Genomic DNA, 15,073 nt, shown 5'->3' on the forward strand with positions numbered 1-15,073 from the left:
TAACAACACCATCTACTAATTCTTCACTTTCCTTTTTCATCATCACAATCTGACTCGGTATGCTCCTCCTTAGAAATAGAGCATGACTTCTTCCCTTTGTCCTTATAATCCTTGTTCTTTTTAGATTTTTTATCCTTCTTCCCTTTCTTGTCACTCCTATTCTTTTTAAGGACATTTCATAGCAATATGACCAAATTCATTGTATTTAAAACATATTAGAGGAAGTTTACCTTTGAATTTTTCTTTACCTCTCGGTAATCTTCTTGAGAGCAGTGCTTCAATCTCATCCATGCTACTCTTTTCCTTCTTTGAACTTCTAATAGTTAGTGATGACTTGAAAGCATTTTTAATCTTAGGATCACTATTGTCAAAGTTACTTAACTCAAATGCAATCAATCTACTGACCAGACCATCAAGTGTAAGATCATTACCAAGCATAGCTCTAAATTCCTAAACATAAGATACTCTTATAGCATAAAAAGGTAATAAAGTTCTAAGAAATTCTTCATTGTTGATGATATCTCCAACATATTTGATAGTGTTAGACATAGGAAATGCTAAGAGGGAGGGGTGAACCAATATTTCATAAATTTTTGCCCAATTATGGATATCTTTTATAATCCAAAAATGTGTGCATGTGAATATACTGAAAAGTAAACATAACAATAAATTAATGCAATTCATAACACCATTATTTCTGAACTAGGGAAATCCTAGCCAAGGGAAAACCCTGATGGGGATAGTATCCACAAAATGGTACACTAGTTAAAAGTATCTTATGAAAGATATTAATCCTATTAGGAGTCTATTACATTTGTATAGTGTCTCAATCCTTCATAGAGGACTAGGCCTTGTTAGAAGGCTCAAACCTATTAAGAGTTGTTACTACAATTACAAAATGTATACAAAATGAACCCACTTCTCAAACATACAATATACAATAACATTCTATATACAAAAGGTATAGATACAAAAACCTCTTACCGACGTTGATATCTTCAATATCTAATTTGACCTTTGTAGCTCATTGTACTATCGTTGCATATGTTGATGTTAGTTTTTGGTGACTGGTTAGGGAAGTATTGTACATACTCCATAATTTTTTGGGCCCTATTTTATCAAGAATTTTGGGCCGACATGTTGTAATTAATTATAACCCTAAAGTGGCAATAATATTGTACAAAAGTACTTAGGGCTAGGGTTTTTTCATAATGTGTGGTGTGATAATTGTTTCTTGCAGTGGTATTGAGATGTAAGGGATTAGTACATATTGTAATCATATTGTAATCACTAGATCATAATAATATTGGACTTGTTATTTGGTGGACATAGCCTAGGGATTGGGTGAACCACGTTAAATCTTGGTGTCTTGTGGTCTCTTATATGCGATTCAATATTTTCTAATATTGTTTATGTTTGCATGTAAGTTTTATTTATGTGTGTGATTTAATCCTAACAAGTGGTATCAGAGTGAGGTTTCTTTTCAAGTATCCTTTGTAGGAAAGTATCACAATTGAGTGGAGTCTCATGGTTGAGTGGGAGCGATGGCAGATGAGGGTAAGCTAAAGGTGGAGAAGTTTAATGGGTAGATCTTTTAGTTATGGAAGATGCAAATGGAGGACTATCTTTATCAAAAGGACTTATGAAAGTTGTTGGAAGGAAAAACAAAGAAACAAGGAACTATGATAGATGAGGACTAGGAGATTTTAGATAGAAAGGCATTTGGAAGCATTTGGTTATGCCTAACACCATCAGTAACATTTAACGTTACAAAAGTGAAGATGATGGAAGAGTTGATGGAAACCCTAATGAAATTCTATGAAAAGCCCTCTGCTTGAAACAAGGTATTTCTCATGAAGAGTTTATTTAATATGAAGATGGAAGAATGTGGATATTTTGTGGATCATTTAAATGAGTTTAATACTATTACTAGTAAGTTATCTTCTGTGGGTATTAATTTTGATGAAGAAATTAGGGCTCTCTTGATTTTGTGTTCTTTTCTTGAAAGTTGGAATGAATTGGTAATGGCTATGAGTAATTTTATTTCTAGATCTAATAACCTAAAATTTGATGATGTGATTAGTGTTATTTTGAGTGAGGAAATGCATAGGAAAACCTCAAGTGTATCTACATCAGGAAGTACTTTGAACACACAAACCAGAGGTAGAATGATTGAGAGAGGAAATAATTCTAGAAATCACGGAAAATCAAGAGAAAAGTCAAAGGGAAAGAGGTCTCAATCCAAAGGACCAAGAGATTGTTGGTATTTTTGTAAACCAAGGCATAAGAAGAAATATTTTTGGACTTGCAAGAATAATGAAGGAGATAAACCAAAAGGGAACAACGAGGCAAATGTAGTAAGTAACAAATCCAAAGAGGTTGTTTTGCTTATTTCTTTAGAAAGTGTTGATGATTATTGGGTTTTAGATTCTGGGGCATCATTCCATGCTACACCTCATAGAGGTTTTTTTTTAATTATATCCAAAAAGATTTTGGGCTTGTTTATTTGGGGGATAATGAAACCTGTCAGATTATTGGAAAGGGAAAAGTAAAGATTAAGTTGTAGAATGGGAATCTTTGGCTACTACATAAAGTAAGACATGCTCCAAGGCTAATCAGTAAGAAATTAATTTTAGTAGGGAAACTCAGTGATGAGGGTTGTGTAGTTACTTTTAATGATAAAAATTGGAAGCTTTCAAAAGGTTCCCTTGTAGTAGAGAAAGGTGTGAAAGTAGGTGTCTTATATCTTTATACAGGTCACATTGTTCCTTCTACTTTGATTATTTCAAAGAAAAATGAATGTTCAAGAATAGTTGTTGCAGTTGAGCACGGAAAACAAATAGTTGTTGTAGATTATGATATAACGTTATGGCACATCAAACTTGGGCACATGAGTGAAAAAGGTATGAAAGTACTTCATTCAAAGAAAGTGTTACCAAGTCTAAAATGTGTTAATATGGATTTATATGAAATTTGTGTGTATGGAAAACAAAAGAGAATGAGTTTTCTGAAGAGTGGGAAGGAAAAGAAAAGTGAGAAATTAGAGTTTGTGCATACATATGTATGGGGACCATCTTAGGTATCTTCCCTTGGTGGCTCTCATTATTATGTTACATTTATTGATGATGCAACTAGAAAAGTATGGGTTTATTTCCTTAGATAGAAATCTGATATATTTAATATTTTTAAGAAATGGAAATGCTTGGTTGAAAATGAGACTGGTAAGAAATGAAAATGCCTCAAAACTGATAATGGTGATGAGTATTGGAGTCATGAATTTGAAGATTGTTTCTCCACTAATGGTATTTGTAGATAGAAAGTTGTTCCAAGGACTCCACAATAAAATGGAGTGGTTGAATGCATGAATAGGACTATAATGGAGCATGCAAGGAGCATAAGGTTGGATGTAGGGTTGCCCTTAAACATGTGGGTGGAGGCTATTAATATGATTATATATTTGATTAGTAGAGGTCCCTCTGCTCCTTTGGGTTGTGGTATTCCAAAGGGAGCATGGAATGGTAAGAAGGTGAGTTATTCTTTTCCCAAAACCTTCAATTGTGAAGCATTTTCTCATATAGATTTTAAAAATAGAACCAAGCTAGAAGCTAAGTCAAATAAATGTATATTTTTTGGATATGACATTGATGAATTTGGCTATAGGCTTTGGGATTTTGAAAATCATAAATTGTAAGAAGTAGGGATGTCATATTCAATGAGAATATGTTGTACAAAGATCTATTGTAGCAACATGAGAAGAAAGAAGATTATTGTGTAGTGTTGGATGATATTCCAAAAGATGATGTTCCAGCAATTCCTCATGACCTACAATAATTGCAAAAACAAATACCACACACCCCTATGATTGTTAAATAGTCACCATGGCTAAGTAGACCTCCTAAAAGATTTTCTCCTTCTTTGAACTCTATTTTACTAACATATTGTGATGAAGTTGTCTAGGTGGATACTAAGATTCAGTGGGAGTCTGCAATAGCAGATGAAATGGACTCCTTGCTGGAAAATAAGACTTGGGACTTATGCAAGTTGCCTACAGGTAAATGGGCTTTATGTAATAAATGGGTTTACAATTTAAAAGAATAGGATGGAGGTAAGAAAATATTTAAAGAAAAGTTAGTGGTAAAAGGATTTGCACAAAAAAAGAGCATTGATTTTGATGAGGTATTATCTTTTGTTGTAAAAATGAATTCTATTCGCATTATTTAAGTATTATGGCTACTAAAGATTTGCACTTGGAGCAGCTTGATGTTCAAACAACCTTTCTTCAAAGTGATTTGGATGAAGAGATATATATGACACAACCATAGGGTTTTGAGGTCACAGGTAAGGAGAACTTAGTGTACAAATTGAAGAAAAGTTTATATGGCTTGAAGCAAGTACCTCGGAAATGGTATTTAAAATTTGATAGTTATATGCATGAGCATGGATACAATAGGTGTCATTTAGATCGTTGTGTTTATTTTAAGAGGTTGGATGATGAAAGCTACATTATTTTATGTTTATATGTTGACGATATGCTTGTAGATGGGTCTAACATGGATTACATTAATGGGTTAAAAGAATAGTTAGTACAATCATTTTCTATGAAGGATTTTGGGGTAACAAAAAAAATCCTTGGTATAAAGATTTGCAAAGATAGGAAAAATAGAAAATTGACATTATCTCAGGTTGATTATATTGTGAAGGTGTTGCACCATTTCTCTATGGAGAATGCTAAAACTATCAGCACACCTTTACCTGGTCATTTTAAGTTGACTAAGAAGATGTTTCCAAAGACACAAGAAGAGAAGGATAAGATGTCCAAGGTACTTTATGCTTCAATAGTAGAAAGATTGATGTATGCTATGATATGTATGAAGCCAGATATTGCACATGCAATGGGAGTCATTATCAGGTATATGAGTCATATAGGAATTGGGCATTAGAATGCAGTAAAATGGATTCTTAGATATTTGAAAGGAGCATCTAGTAAGTGTCTACATTTTGGGGGCTCTACTACAAATTTACAAGGATATGTTGACTCAAATTTGGCAAGGGATATTGATACCAGGCAGAGTACTATAGGTTATGTATTTACTATTGGTGGGGCAATAGTGAGCTGGGTTTCTCGATTACATAAGGTTAATGTTTTATCCTCTGCAAAGGTAGAGTATGTTGCTACTATAGAGGTAGCCAAGGAGATGATATGTCTTCAGTTCTTCATGGAAGAATTTCGACACCCATAAAGAGATAATTATTTGTTTATAGATAGCTAGAGTGTCATTCATCTTGCAAAAAATTATGTTGTGCATTCAAAGACAAAACACATTCCATTGCAATACCATTTCATTTGGTTAGTTTTGGATGATGGACAGTTAAAGCTAGACAAGATATGTACAGATGATAATCCAAAAGATATGTTTACCAAGCTAGTGACAAGGGAGAATTTGAACTCCTCTTCAACTTCAGTTGGTCTTCTAAACTGAATAGAATAAAAGAATAGCAAAGTCCTGGGTGGTTTGATCTAGTGGGAGCCCCATGTGGTAGTGATATTTCTATTGGATCAGTCTCCAAGTTGAAGATTGTTTTTAGTGTAGAGCCTAATTAGTCCCCAAGTGGGAGATTGTAAGTTTGTGGTGACTAATCAATACTTCATAATTCTTTGGGCCCTATTTTATCAAGAATTTTGGGCCGACATGTTGTAATTAATTATAACCCTAAAGTGGCAATAATATTGTATAAAAGTTCTTAGTGTTAGGGTTTTTTCATTATGTATGATGTGACAATTGTCTCGTGCAGTGGTATTGAGTTGTAAGGGATTAAAAATTGTAATCAGGTTGCAATCACTAGATCATAATAATATTGGACTTGTTGTTTAGTGGACGTAGCCCAGGGATTGGGTGAACCACATTAAATCTTGGTGTCTTGTATTCTCTTTTGTGTGATACAATATTTTTTGATATTGTTTATATTTTCATGTAATTATTATTTATGTCTATGGTTTAATCCTTATAGTTTCCTCTTACTACTCTCAATCATCAAATTCACATCACATAGCAATAGCATATTAATTTCATAGACATCACAAAAATTTGCATCTAAAGATCTATCCTTTATACCAATTTATTTTGTATTTTCAGCCTTCATGCTCTCACACATGTCCCAAAATGAAAAATTAACATTTTCTCACTTAGGGTTAACATCTAGGATATCATCCCTAATTGGTTAAGTAATTATTTTGGTAAAAAAACAATTCTTTAGCTTAAATATATATGATTCCTTATCTTTGTCATGTTCTACCCATGCATACATGTGATCATTAAATCACCAATAACTCTATCTATACTTCTCATAAAGACTTGCACACTCAAGTATGGTACCTTGACACTCTATACTATCACCAGGTAACTACACACATGCCAAAATTGTGTGTGTGAACTACACCAACCAAAACTATTTCTGTGTTGAAAAATAAACCTGATAACACTTAGACAATTTTCTAAGTCTTCAACCCAAAATTGTATCTTCATAATATTTTTTCTTCATACAGATAATATGTTTCCATAAATAACAACTCCAAGCTATCTACCTAGCCAAATTGCCAACAATCTCCCCATTTGGCATTGATGGCAACATATGGAAAATTTGGTTGTCCCAAAAACTAAAAATTTGTGAAGTTCTTCACATGGCCATTACAAAATTTCAAAATGTGGGTCATCTCTTTATATACCATGTTTACATCCTTATATCTCCTAATTACAATATTACTTCCCCTTACTCTATACTCTAACTTATATCTCCTTTTACATGTACAACTTTTCCTTATCATTAGTCCCTATTTAACATCAATAACAAAGGTGAGTCAAAAACTATATACAAGTCAAAATTTTGGGTCTACCTTCTTTCATTCATGTTGATAGATTGTTAAACAATGAGATGCAATCAGAAAAACTATTCTTCAAGCTGACTAAACCTTCATTCCATGCTCCTTTGACTGAATTTGAGACTATGATAAGTGCACACAGTCCATAGGATGCCAACTCTGTTGCTTGGAAGTCTGGATAATTGAATTGTTCATATGATGTTTTTTTCCTTCATGCACTCATCCAACTATTTCTGAATTGTATCTATCTTCAATGATATGTGCTCTCTCAACAAAGAAAATGTTTTTTCGTATATGTTCCTTACATTCATCCAACAATCTGTGCTCATCCCATATTTTGTTGATTCTCTATTCCAAGTTAATTACCTAAGCATATGCATTCTTTATTTCTTTTACTGCATCTTTTAGCTCATTCTCCTTTTCTCTAATCTTGTTGATGAAGGTTTAAATATAGCTATGTGACAAAGAACATTTGTCATAGAGTTATATTCCTTCATGCACACATCTTCTCAATTCTATCATTGAAGTGTCTAAGCTAGCTAAGTCATTTTCACATTTTGGCATACCTTTCTAAACATGTTTGCATCATGCTTGGTCTGAGCTTTGACTGTAGCTTTTTCCACTAGAGTTTTGTAAAGATTATCAAATTCTTCTAAAAATTTAGTTTCCTTTCTTTGTAGATTATCCTTATTGATTTGAATATTAATTAAACTCTCCATTTTTTCTATCATCTTCTCAAAAATATCTTAAGTTCCCTTAATCCCTTTTCTCTTTTCAATTATTCTACTAGTGGCTAGAGTTGATAATTTACTAAGCATTTCTATCTTAGGGTCCTCTATTGTTGCTAGTGGATTTCTACTCATCATATTTGAGTCAAGGCCTCCAAGGGTAACTTGGATGAAATCACTATATCTATACATGTGTAATCTAATTAGGATCTGGGACTATTATAAAGGAATGCTTTACATAATTACATAAAATTAATTAAAAGAATTAATTAATGAATTAACATAACTTAAATGCTTAAATGAACAAATCATAGTAAGGTAATTACTGAAAGAAAGATAGTAGAGAGATGGAAGAGAAGACACAATTGATAACAGTTCGTCTGTGGGTTGGACTACATCTTTGGGTTTTGCTCCAATAGGGGGACTAACCCGATAAGCTCCAAAATCAATTACAATTGTTTACAAGATTTTCCCTTCAAGCACAATGGCAACATTATTCTCCAACATGCAAAAACAATCAACAAGTCTTGAAGTTCATAATCTCCTTCTCATCACCTAGATCCTTTCCAAAGCCTACTACCCCTATTTTATACATAAAATTAGCCATAATTAGGCTTTAACCATCAAACAAAAAAATAATCTCCCTTAAGAAAATAATCCCTGAAAATATCCCCTTTTCCATTTTACAAATATGGCCTTATTTCATTTTTAGGGGCTATCTTAACAAATAAACCTTATTTAACTAAAGTAGGTAGCTAAATCAACTTTAAATATAACTAACCCCACTTGCATCATTGAATCTCTCAATGGTGTAGTGGTCGGCCTTATTTTAGGATATGGGTGGTTGGGAGTTCAACTCCCACCAAACCCTTTTCATAGAAAAGGTGGATTGTTAAAACTGTTATATGAATTGCCATCTACAAATAGTAGAGAAGATTGTGTGGTTTAGCGGCAAGTTGGAAGGTTGTTTAGGAGGTGGTTATGAGTTCAAATCCTACTACCACCTAATTTTTGGAAAATGAATTTCAAGTACCACATCAGCTTGTTATGCCACATCATCAATTGACTAGGATGATGATGTCATCATTTTAAAACCTTTTACCTTGAGTTTCAAATTCTCCTAACTTCCACATACGAACTTCATTTTTGACAAAACGAACGTCGTTGGAAAGTTCTTAACAAGCTCTTCAGTTTAAAATCCATTGCTGAGTACTTTAGAGATAATTAATTTTTACCTTTTTATAGCCTTTATTGTTGCTTTGACCACACTTTGACTGGTCATAACTTTGGCATCCAAACTCTGATTTTTCCCATTCAATTTGTGTTGGAGTTAGAATTGTGAACACTCTGTAATGATGTTGATTCTTGGAGCATTGGGGATATTTCAATTTTAACTCATTTTTATCCCCCGGATCAAGCCTCCCCACTGAAGATCTTTTTGGACCTCTAAAAGTTTGATTACTTAGAAAGTAGGTGAGTGTATAGTTCCCTCATTTTACCAATCTTCATCCATCTTTCCTTGCTTGGATGCATCTCTTTCAATCCCACTCAAAGGTATTCAACTAGTCCTCTTCGTGATGTCCTGACATTCCTATCAAGGATGACATCTTCTAGCAGTTCTAACATGTACTTTGGTGAAAGATCATAAACTGATGGAACCTAAATGTTTGTGTTTTCATCCAAGATCATTAGAGGCTCATACAACTTCATATTCTCAACATTGGAAATTGAGTAAATTTGCATGTATGGAGGAATATTAAGGTGGAAGGCATTGGTACCAATCTTTTCTAAGATCTTAAAAGGACCATACCGGATAGGCTTGAGCTTTCTTCCTTCACCTTGCATTCTTTCCTTGTTGATATGTAACCAAACTTTATGACCAACTTGGAAATGGTGATCAATATGATGCTTATCATGGTGAGCCTTGTATTTTGCTTGGCTCTGCTCCAACTATGCTTCTACTACCTGATGGATTGCTTGGACCTTCTAGATGAACTTTAAATCCCTTTCTGCATCATGACATCCATCTACAACATCATCCTTCCCAAAAATCAAAATCCATTGGTGTCTTTGGCAAGTATCTGAAGCAAGTCTCAAAAGGAGACTTCTTTGTAGAAGAGTGTGCCACATGGTTGTAAGCATGTTGTACATAATGAAGACTTTCATCCCACAACTTAGGATGCTTACTGTAGTAACTTCTAAGTAGATGAACAACTATCATATTGACTACTTATGTCTATATGTCGGTCTATGGATGGAAGGTTGTACTCTTCTTCAGCTTGGTGTCCATGAGTCCCCACAAAGATGACCAAAATTCCCCCAAGAATCAAGAATCTCAATCTAATACAATAGAAGTAGGTAACCCAAAATTAACTCATAAAAATTGAAAGTACAAATGAGCTATCAGTTCAGCAGTTACCTGTGTTACAAGGCATTAAAATACACATTTTGTTAAACCAATCAACTACTACATACAAATAATCATGACCCTTCCTAGACATAGGTAAACACCCCCCCCCCCCACAAAGTCCATAGATACACTTTCCCATGGATGGGATGGTACAGGTAAAGGTGTGTATAAACCTAATTTCCTATTACTTGGTTTGCTAGTTGCACACATTACACATCCTTTTATATACTTAGTGACAATTTCTTACATACGAGGCTAGTAAAAATGTTTTTACAATTGAACCAATGTCTTACTTAACTCAAAATGTCCTACAATCAAAGAGGTATGTGCTTCCTAGATTACATGTGCGTATTCATCTTTAGGAATGAATAGTTTTCCTAAATGGTACAACAAAATATCCTGCACATAGTAATCTTTCTCTTCTACATGTTTACCTTGGATTAAAGCTGCATAGGTATCCTTAAAGTTCTCACCATTGCCATATTGTTCTTGAAAAATTTTATGAACCATAGAACTATTATGAAGGATTATCAAAGCATTCTTAATAGGAGGCCTAGAGAGCATATCTGTTATTTTGTTATGGACACCCTTCTTATACTTAACTACCAAATGAAATTGTTGTAGAAAATCCATCCACCAAAAGTGCCTACTTTGTTGCAACTTAGATTGTGAGTGCAAATATTGAAGTGGTTAGTGATTAGTGCGGATTGCAGTTTCTTTCCCCATTAAGTGGTTTTTTCATTTCTTAACACTCTAAACTAAAGCATAAAGTTCCTTATCATAAGTGGGATAGTTACTTAATGCTATTGAAAAAGTTTCAGAGTGGTAGTAGACTGGTTTACCTCCTTGCATTAATACAACTCCCACGGAAAATTCACTCGCATTTGTCTCAATTTTGAATGGTTGATGTAAATCAAGTATAGTCAGAACTATTATAGTGCTCAACTTTTCCTTCAAAGTATTGAAAGCCTTTTGTTGCAGATCTCCCCACTGAAAAGTTGCCTTCGTACTAGTTAATGCATGCAATGGTGATGCAATGTAAGAGAAGTTTGCAATGAACTTCCTCTAGTATTGAACTGCGCCTAAGAAGCTCTTGACTTTTGTAACTATACTTAGCTTAGGCCACTTTACAATACATTCAACCTTCGTAGGGTCCACTTTCAATTGACCATCCCCTACGATAAAGCCTAAGTACACTAATGATGTCTTAGCAATTCGCATTTAGACATATTTACATAAAGTTTTTCTTTTCTTAATACATCCAAGACTCTTTTTGCATGAGTTACATGATCATCCCAAGACTTACTGAATACAAGGATATCATCAAAATAGACTATGACAAAATCATCAATAAAGGGATGAAAGACATCATTCATGACTCTCATAAATGTAGCTGGTGGCATTACAAAGCCCAAAAGGCATGACCAACCACTCAAATAGTCCCTTTTTTGTCTTTAAAAGCAATTTTTCAAATATCATTATTTTCAATTCGAATTTGATGATATCCACTATGCAAGTCTAACTTAGTGAAATAAATTGCATGTTTCAACTAATCAAGTAAATCATCTCTTCTAGGAAGAGGATACCTATTATTTACCACTATCTTGTTTAGAGCCCTGTAGTCAATGCAGATTCTCCAAGTCACATCTTTCTTTGGAACCAACACAATAGGAGAACCACAAGGAGTACTTGGACAAATAAATCCTTTCTCAACCAGCTCCTAAACCTTCTTTTTAATTTCTTCATTTTGAAAAATTGATAAATGGTACATGCCAATATTAGGAAGTGGCACATCCTGTTGTAATTGAATTTCATGTTGAATCTCTCTCTTAGGAGGCAATCCTTTTGATTCCTAAAATAAGTCATCATAAGTAGAAACAATCTTGACCATTTCAGACTTATGTTTAGGATCACACCCCTTGAATGCCTCAAATGTTTCATCTTCTTTGGATTTTACAAGCATTAATACAAAGTTCTTATTGGAATTAACTAACCTTTTCATCTAACTAGCATTAACTAGTGCAAGATTACTCTTTATCTTATATGCCCGTACAATAAATTCAACCTTATCTTTAAAAAGATGATACTTTTTATCTCCCCTATAAAAGATAGCTTATCGATCATATAGGTGTGGACTCCCAAGCACAAGACCACAAATATCTAAAGAGACTACATCAGCTTCTACCTCATCTACAAAGTTTGCAATGATAGCAAATCTCAATTTACATTGCTTAGTTACTTGTAATTGTGCATCATTGCAAACCCATCCAAGAGGATATGGTTTTGAATGAGGTATTGTAGTCAAGTTAAGCTTTTTAACAACTTCTTCAGCTATCAAATTAACTTGAGAATCCATATCAAACAAAGCATCAACCTTAGTATGTTTGATAACAACCCAAATATGAAATAATTCATTCCTTTGCTTATCATTCTTAGGAGAAGATTATTTACTTGTACTTCAACTTATATTTGAAGAACTTGTAGCTAGAGAAAGAGGTATACCTTTTCCTTTACCTTGGATTTTGGCAACAACAATCTTTGTCTCATCTCTGAAGTCAGATCCAAGATCTTGTTGGATTACACAAATTATCTTTTGTTTGCCTTTTTTTCCACCATATCTCTTTGGCCTCTTTTCTGGGTGCAGCTTCTAGCACTTAGAATCATTATGCCCTTCTTTCTTGTAATATGAACATGTGGGTTTTTCACCCTCTTTCATTACTATAGCTATCTTTTTTCCCTTCCCTTTGTCTTTAGATTTACCTTCAAACCTAGATGGCTTCTTTTCAACCCTATCAATGAAAGTACCCTTACCCATTGACTCTAAGTGTGTTGCTTGTACATTTACTTCATCCAAGTTACATGGATTCAAAACCAAAATAGAATGTCTAAGGTAAGAATGAAGACCACCTATGTACTTGAGTAGAGTATCCTAGGTGTATAATGGAAAATTTAAAGAAATAGCCATTTTTCAAAATTCATGGGTGTACTCCTAGATAGACTAACCTTTCCCTTTCCTAAAATGCTACTAGTTTATCATTAACTATTGCATATGGCCTAGGGGGTAGAATTTCTTCTTTAAAGAACTAACAAATTATGACCAAGACAAACTAAACTTACCATGCTATGAAGTTTCATCCTGAGTGCTACTCTCCCACTAGTTTAGGGCTATACTACCTAACCAAAAAGTGGCTAATTGAATTCCATTAGTATCATCTACAAGGTTTTAAACTCTATAGTATACTTCTACTTGTTGAATCCAATCATCTAATTTATCGGCATTTAGCTCCCCACAATACTTTGGCAAGTCAAACTTTACATCCAACTTGATTCAAGGCTTATGTCCACCCTTAAAAATATTAGAAGACTTGGAATGGGTAGAAGAAGAAGAGGAGGAGGAAGAAGGTGAAGAGGGAGAAGAAGGAGAGGAGGGAGGTGTGTTTGGAGGATCATGATCACCTCCTTTCTTATTCCCTTTGTCCTTCCGAGCTTCACGTCTTCACATCTTTTCTTCTCTTTCTTGTACCAAAACTTCTACCATTGTCTACAAATATTGAAGAGTCTTCTAGATACTCTTATCTTCAAAAACTTGTCCATGACCTTTTGTTGGAATTCTTTTAAAATAACTAAGAGGGGGGGTGAATCAGTTATTCAAGGTCTAGATGTACAAATAAAACTTTTCACAATTCAATGAACCCATTATGCATTCATTGTGTGTTAAAAAAAATTGATATGTTACTATTAAATCAACATGTAGAAATGTAAAGCATAAAACACAACATGTCCATTAGCACACTTGATACAATGATTTAACATGGAAACCTAATTTGGGAAAAACCACTAGTAACATGCTACTCCTTTTGCACTCTTTTGAAGTGATGCCCTAAGGCCAACCCTATTAAAGGTTACAACACACACTATTAAATGTGACTTGATTAAGGGATTTCAATCACCCTGTTAAAAGTGAGCCTCATTAGAGGACTTTAGGCCATTCACTTATGATGCCACCCTGTTAAAGGATTTTCCAATGACTGTTAAGTCAACCTTCCAAAGGATTTACCCTATGTTGATACAATTGTTAGAAAGTAACAGTAGAGCTTTGATAAGATACAACTTACAACCTTACTTGCATATTACAAATCATTATTTAGTCCTCAACTCTGCTTGGCTTCCAATCTTTGTCGAATCCGATGTGGATGGATTTTGGATTCATCCAGAAGACCTGTGGAAGCCAACCATAGGCTTCTAGGTGCGTTTGGAAGCCAAAAGCTGGCCGGAAGCCAGCCACAAGCTTCTGGCCAACTTCCATAGGGCTTTCGAAAGAATTCAGGAGCACTCACGGGCCTAATGGCCAAAACAATGATCAAGCATTCATCCTCTTTAAGCCTTCTTGCTTAGTTTGCCATTGCAAACTTCTCCTCTTAGGTCACTAGATGAAGCAAACCCATTTCCTTCTCCTTGTCAGATTTTCACATTAAAACTCTCTAACCTCTTGCTTCATAACCAGATATCCCTACACATAGACAATTAGAACTTTTTTCCCGCTCATTATCCATCACCAAAATTAGGGTTTTCGATGGATTAGGTAGGATACAATGTATCTACCCCATATCTTGTCTTTTCTAGAAACTTCTCCTAGAATCCGTTTGAATTTTCTTCCAAAATGGTTTACATAAGATTCTATGCCACTAGCTCATCAATCTTATCTTCTTCCTGATTTACAAGTTCTAAGAAAACAAACTTGTCAACTTTTATTTGGTGAATCTTCGATCTTTTTCATAATGCAGTAGCTCAACATTATCAATTTACTGATGCTTGGCACATACTATGTTACTCGACATCTATTGTAAAATCACTCAGCATGAACTAAATTTTACTGGTGCTCAGCATCAACTGAAAATTACTCGGCATCAACTATCTTGCTCGACACCTACTAACTTGCTTGGCATTCACTAGAATTTTCTTTCACTCGGCTCCAACTGACTTTTTGCTCTGCTTGCACTAACTTTGCTCGGCACCTACTATCAACTTGATCAAGCTTGGCAAATGAACTTTTTTCAA

Source organism: Cupressus sempervirens, chromosome 5 (assembly GCF_028749045.1).
Source record: "Cupressus sempervirens isolate cs-2001-9-10 chromosome 5, ASM2874904v1, whole genome shotgun sequence".
Classification (NCBI taxonomy): Eukaryota; Viridiplantae; Streptophyta; class Pinopsida; order Cupressales; family Cupressaceae; genus Cupressus; species Cupressus sempervirens.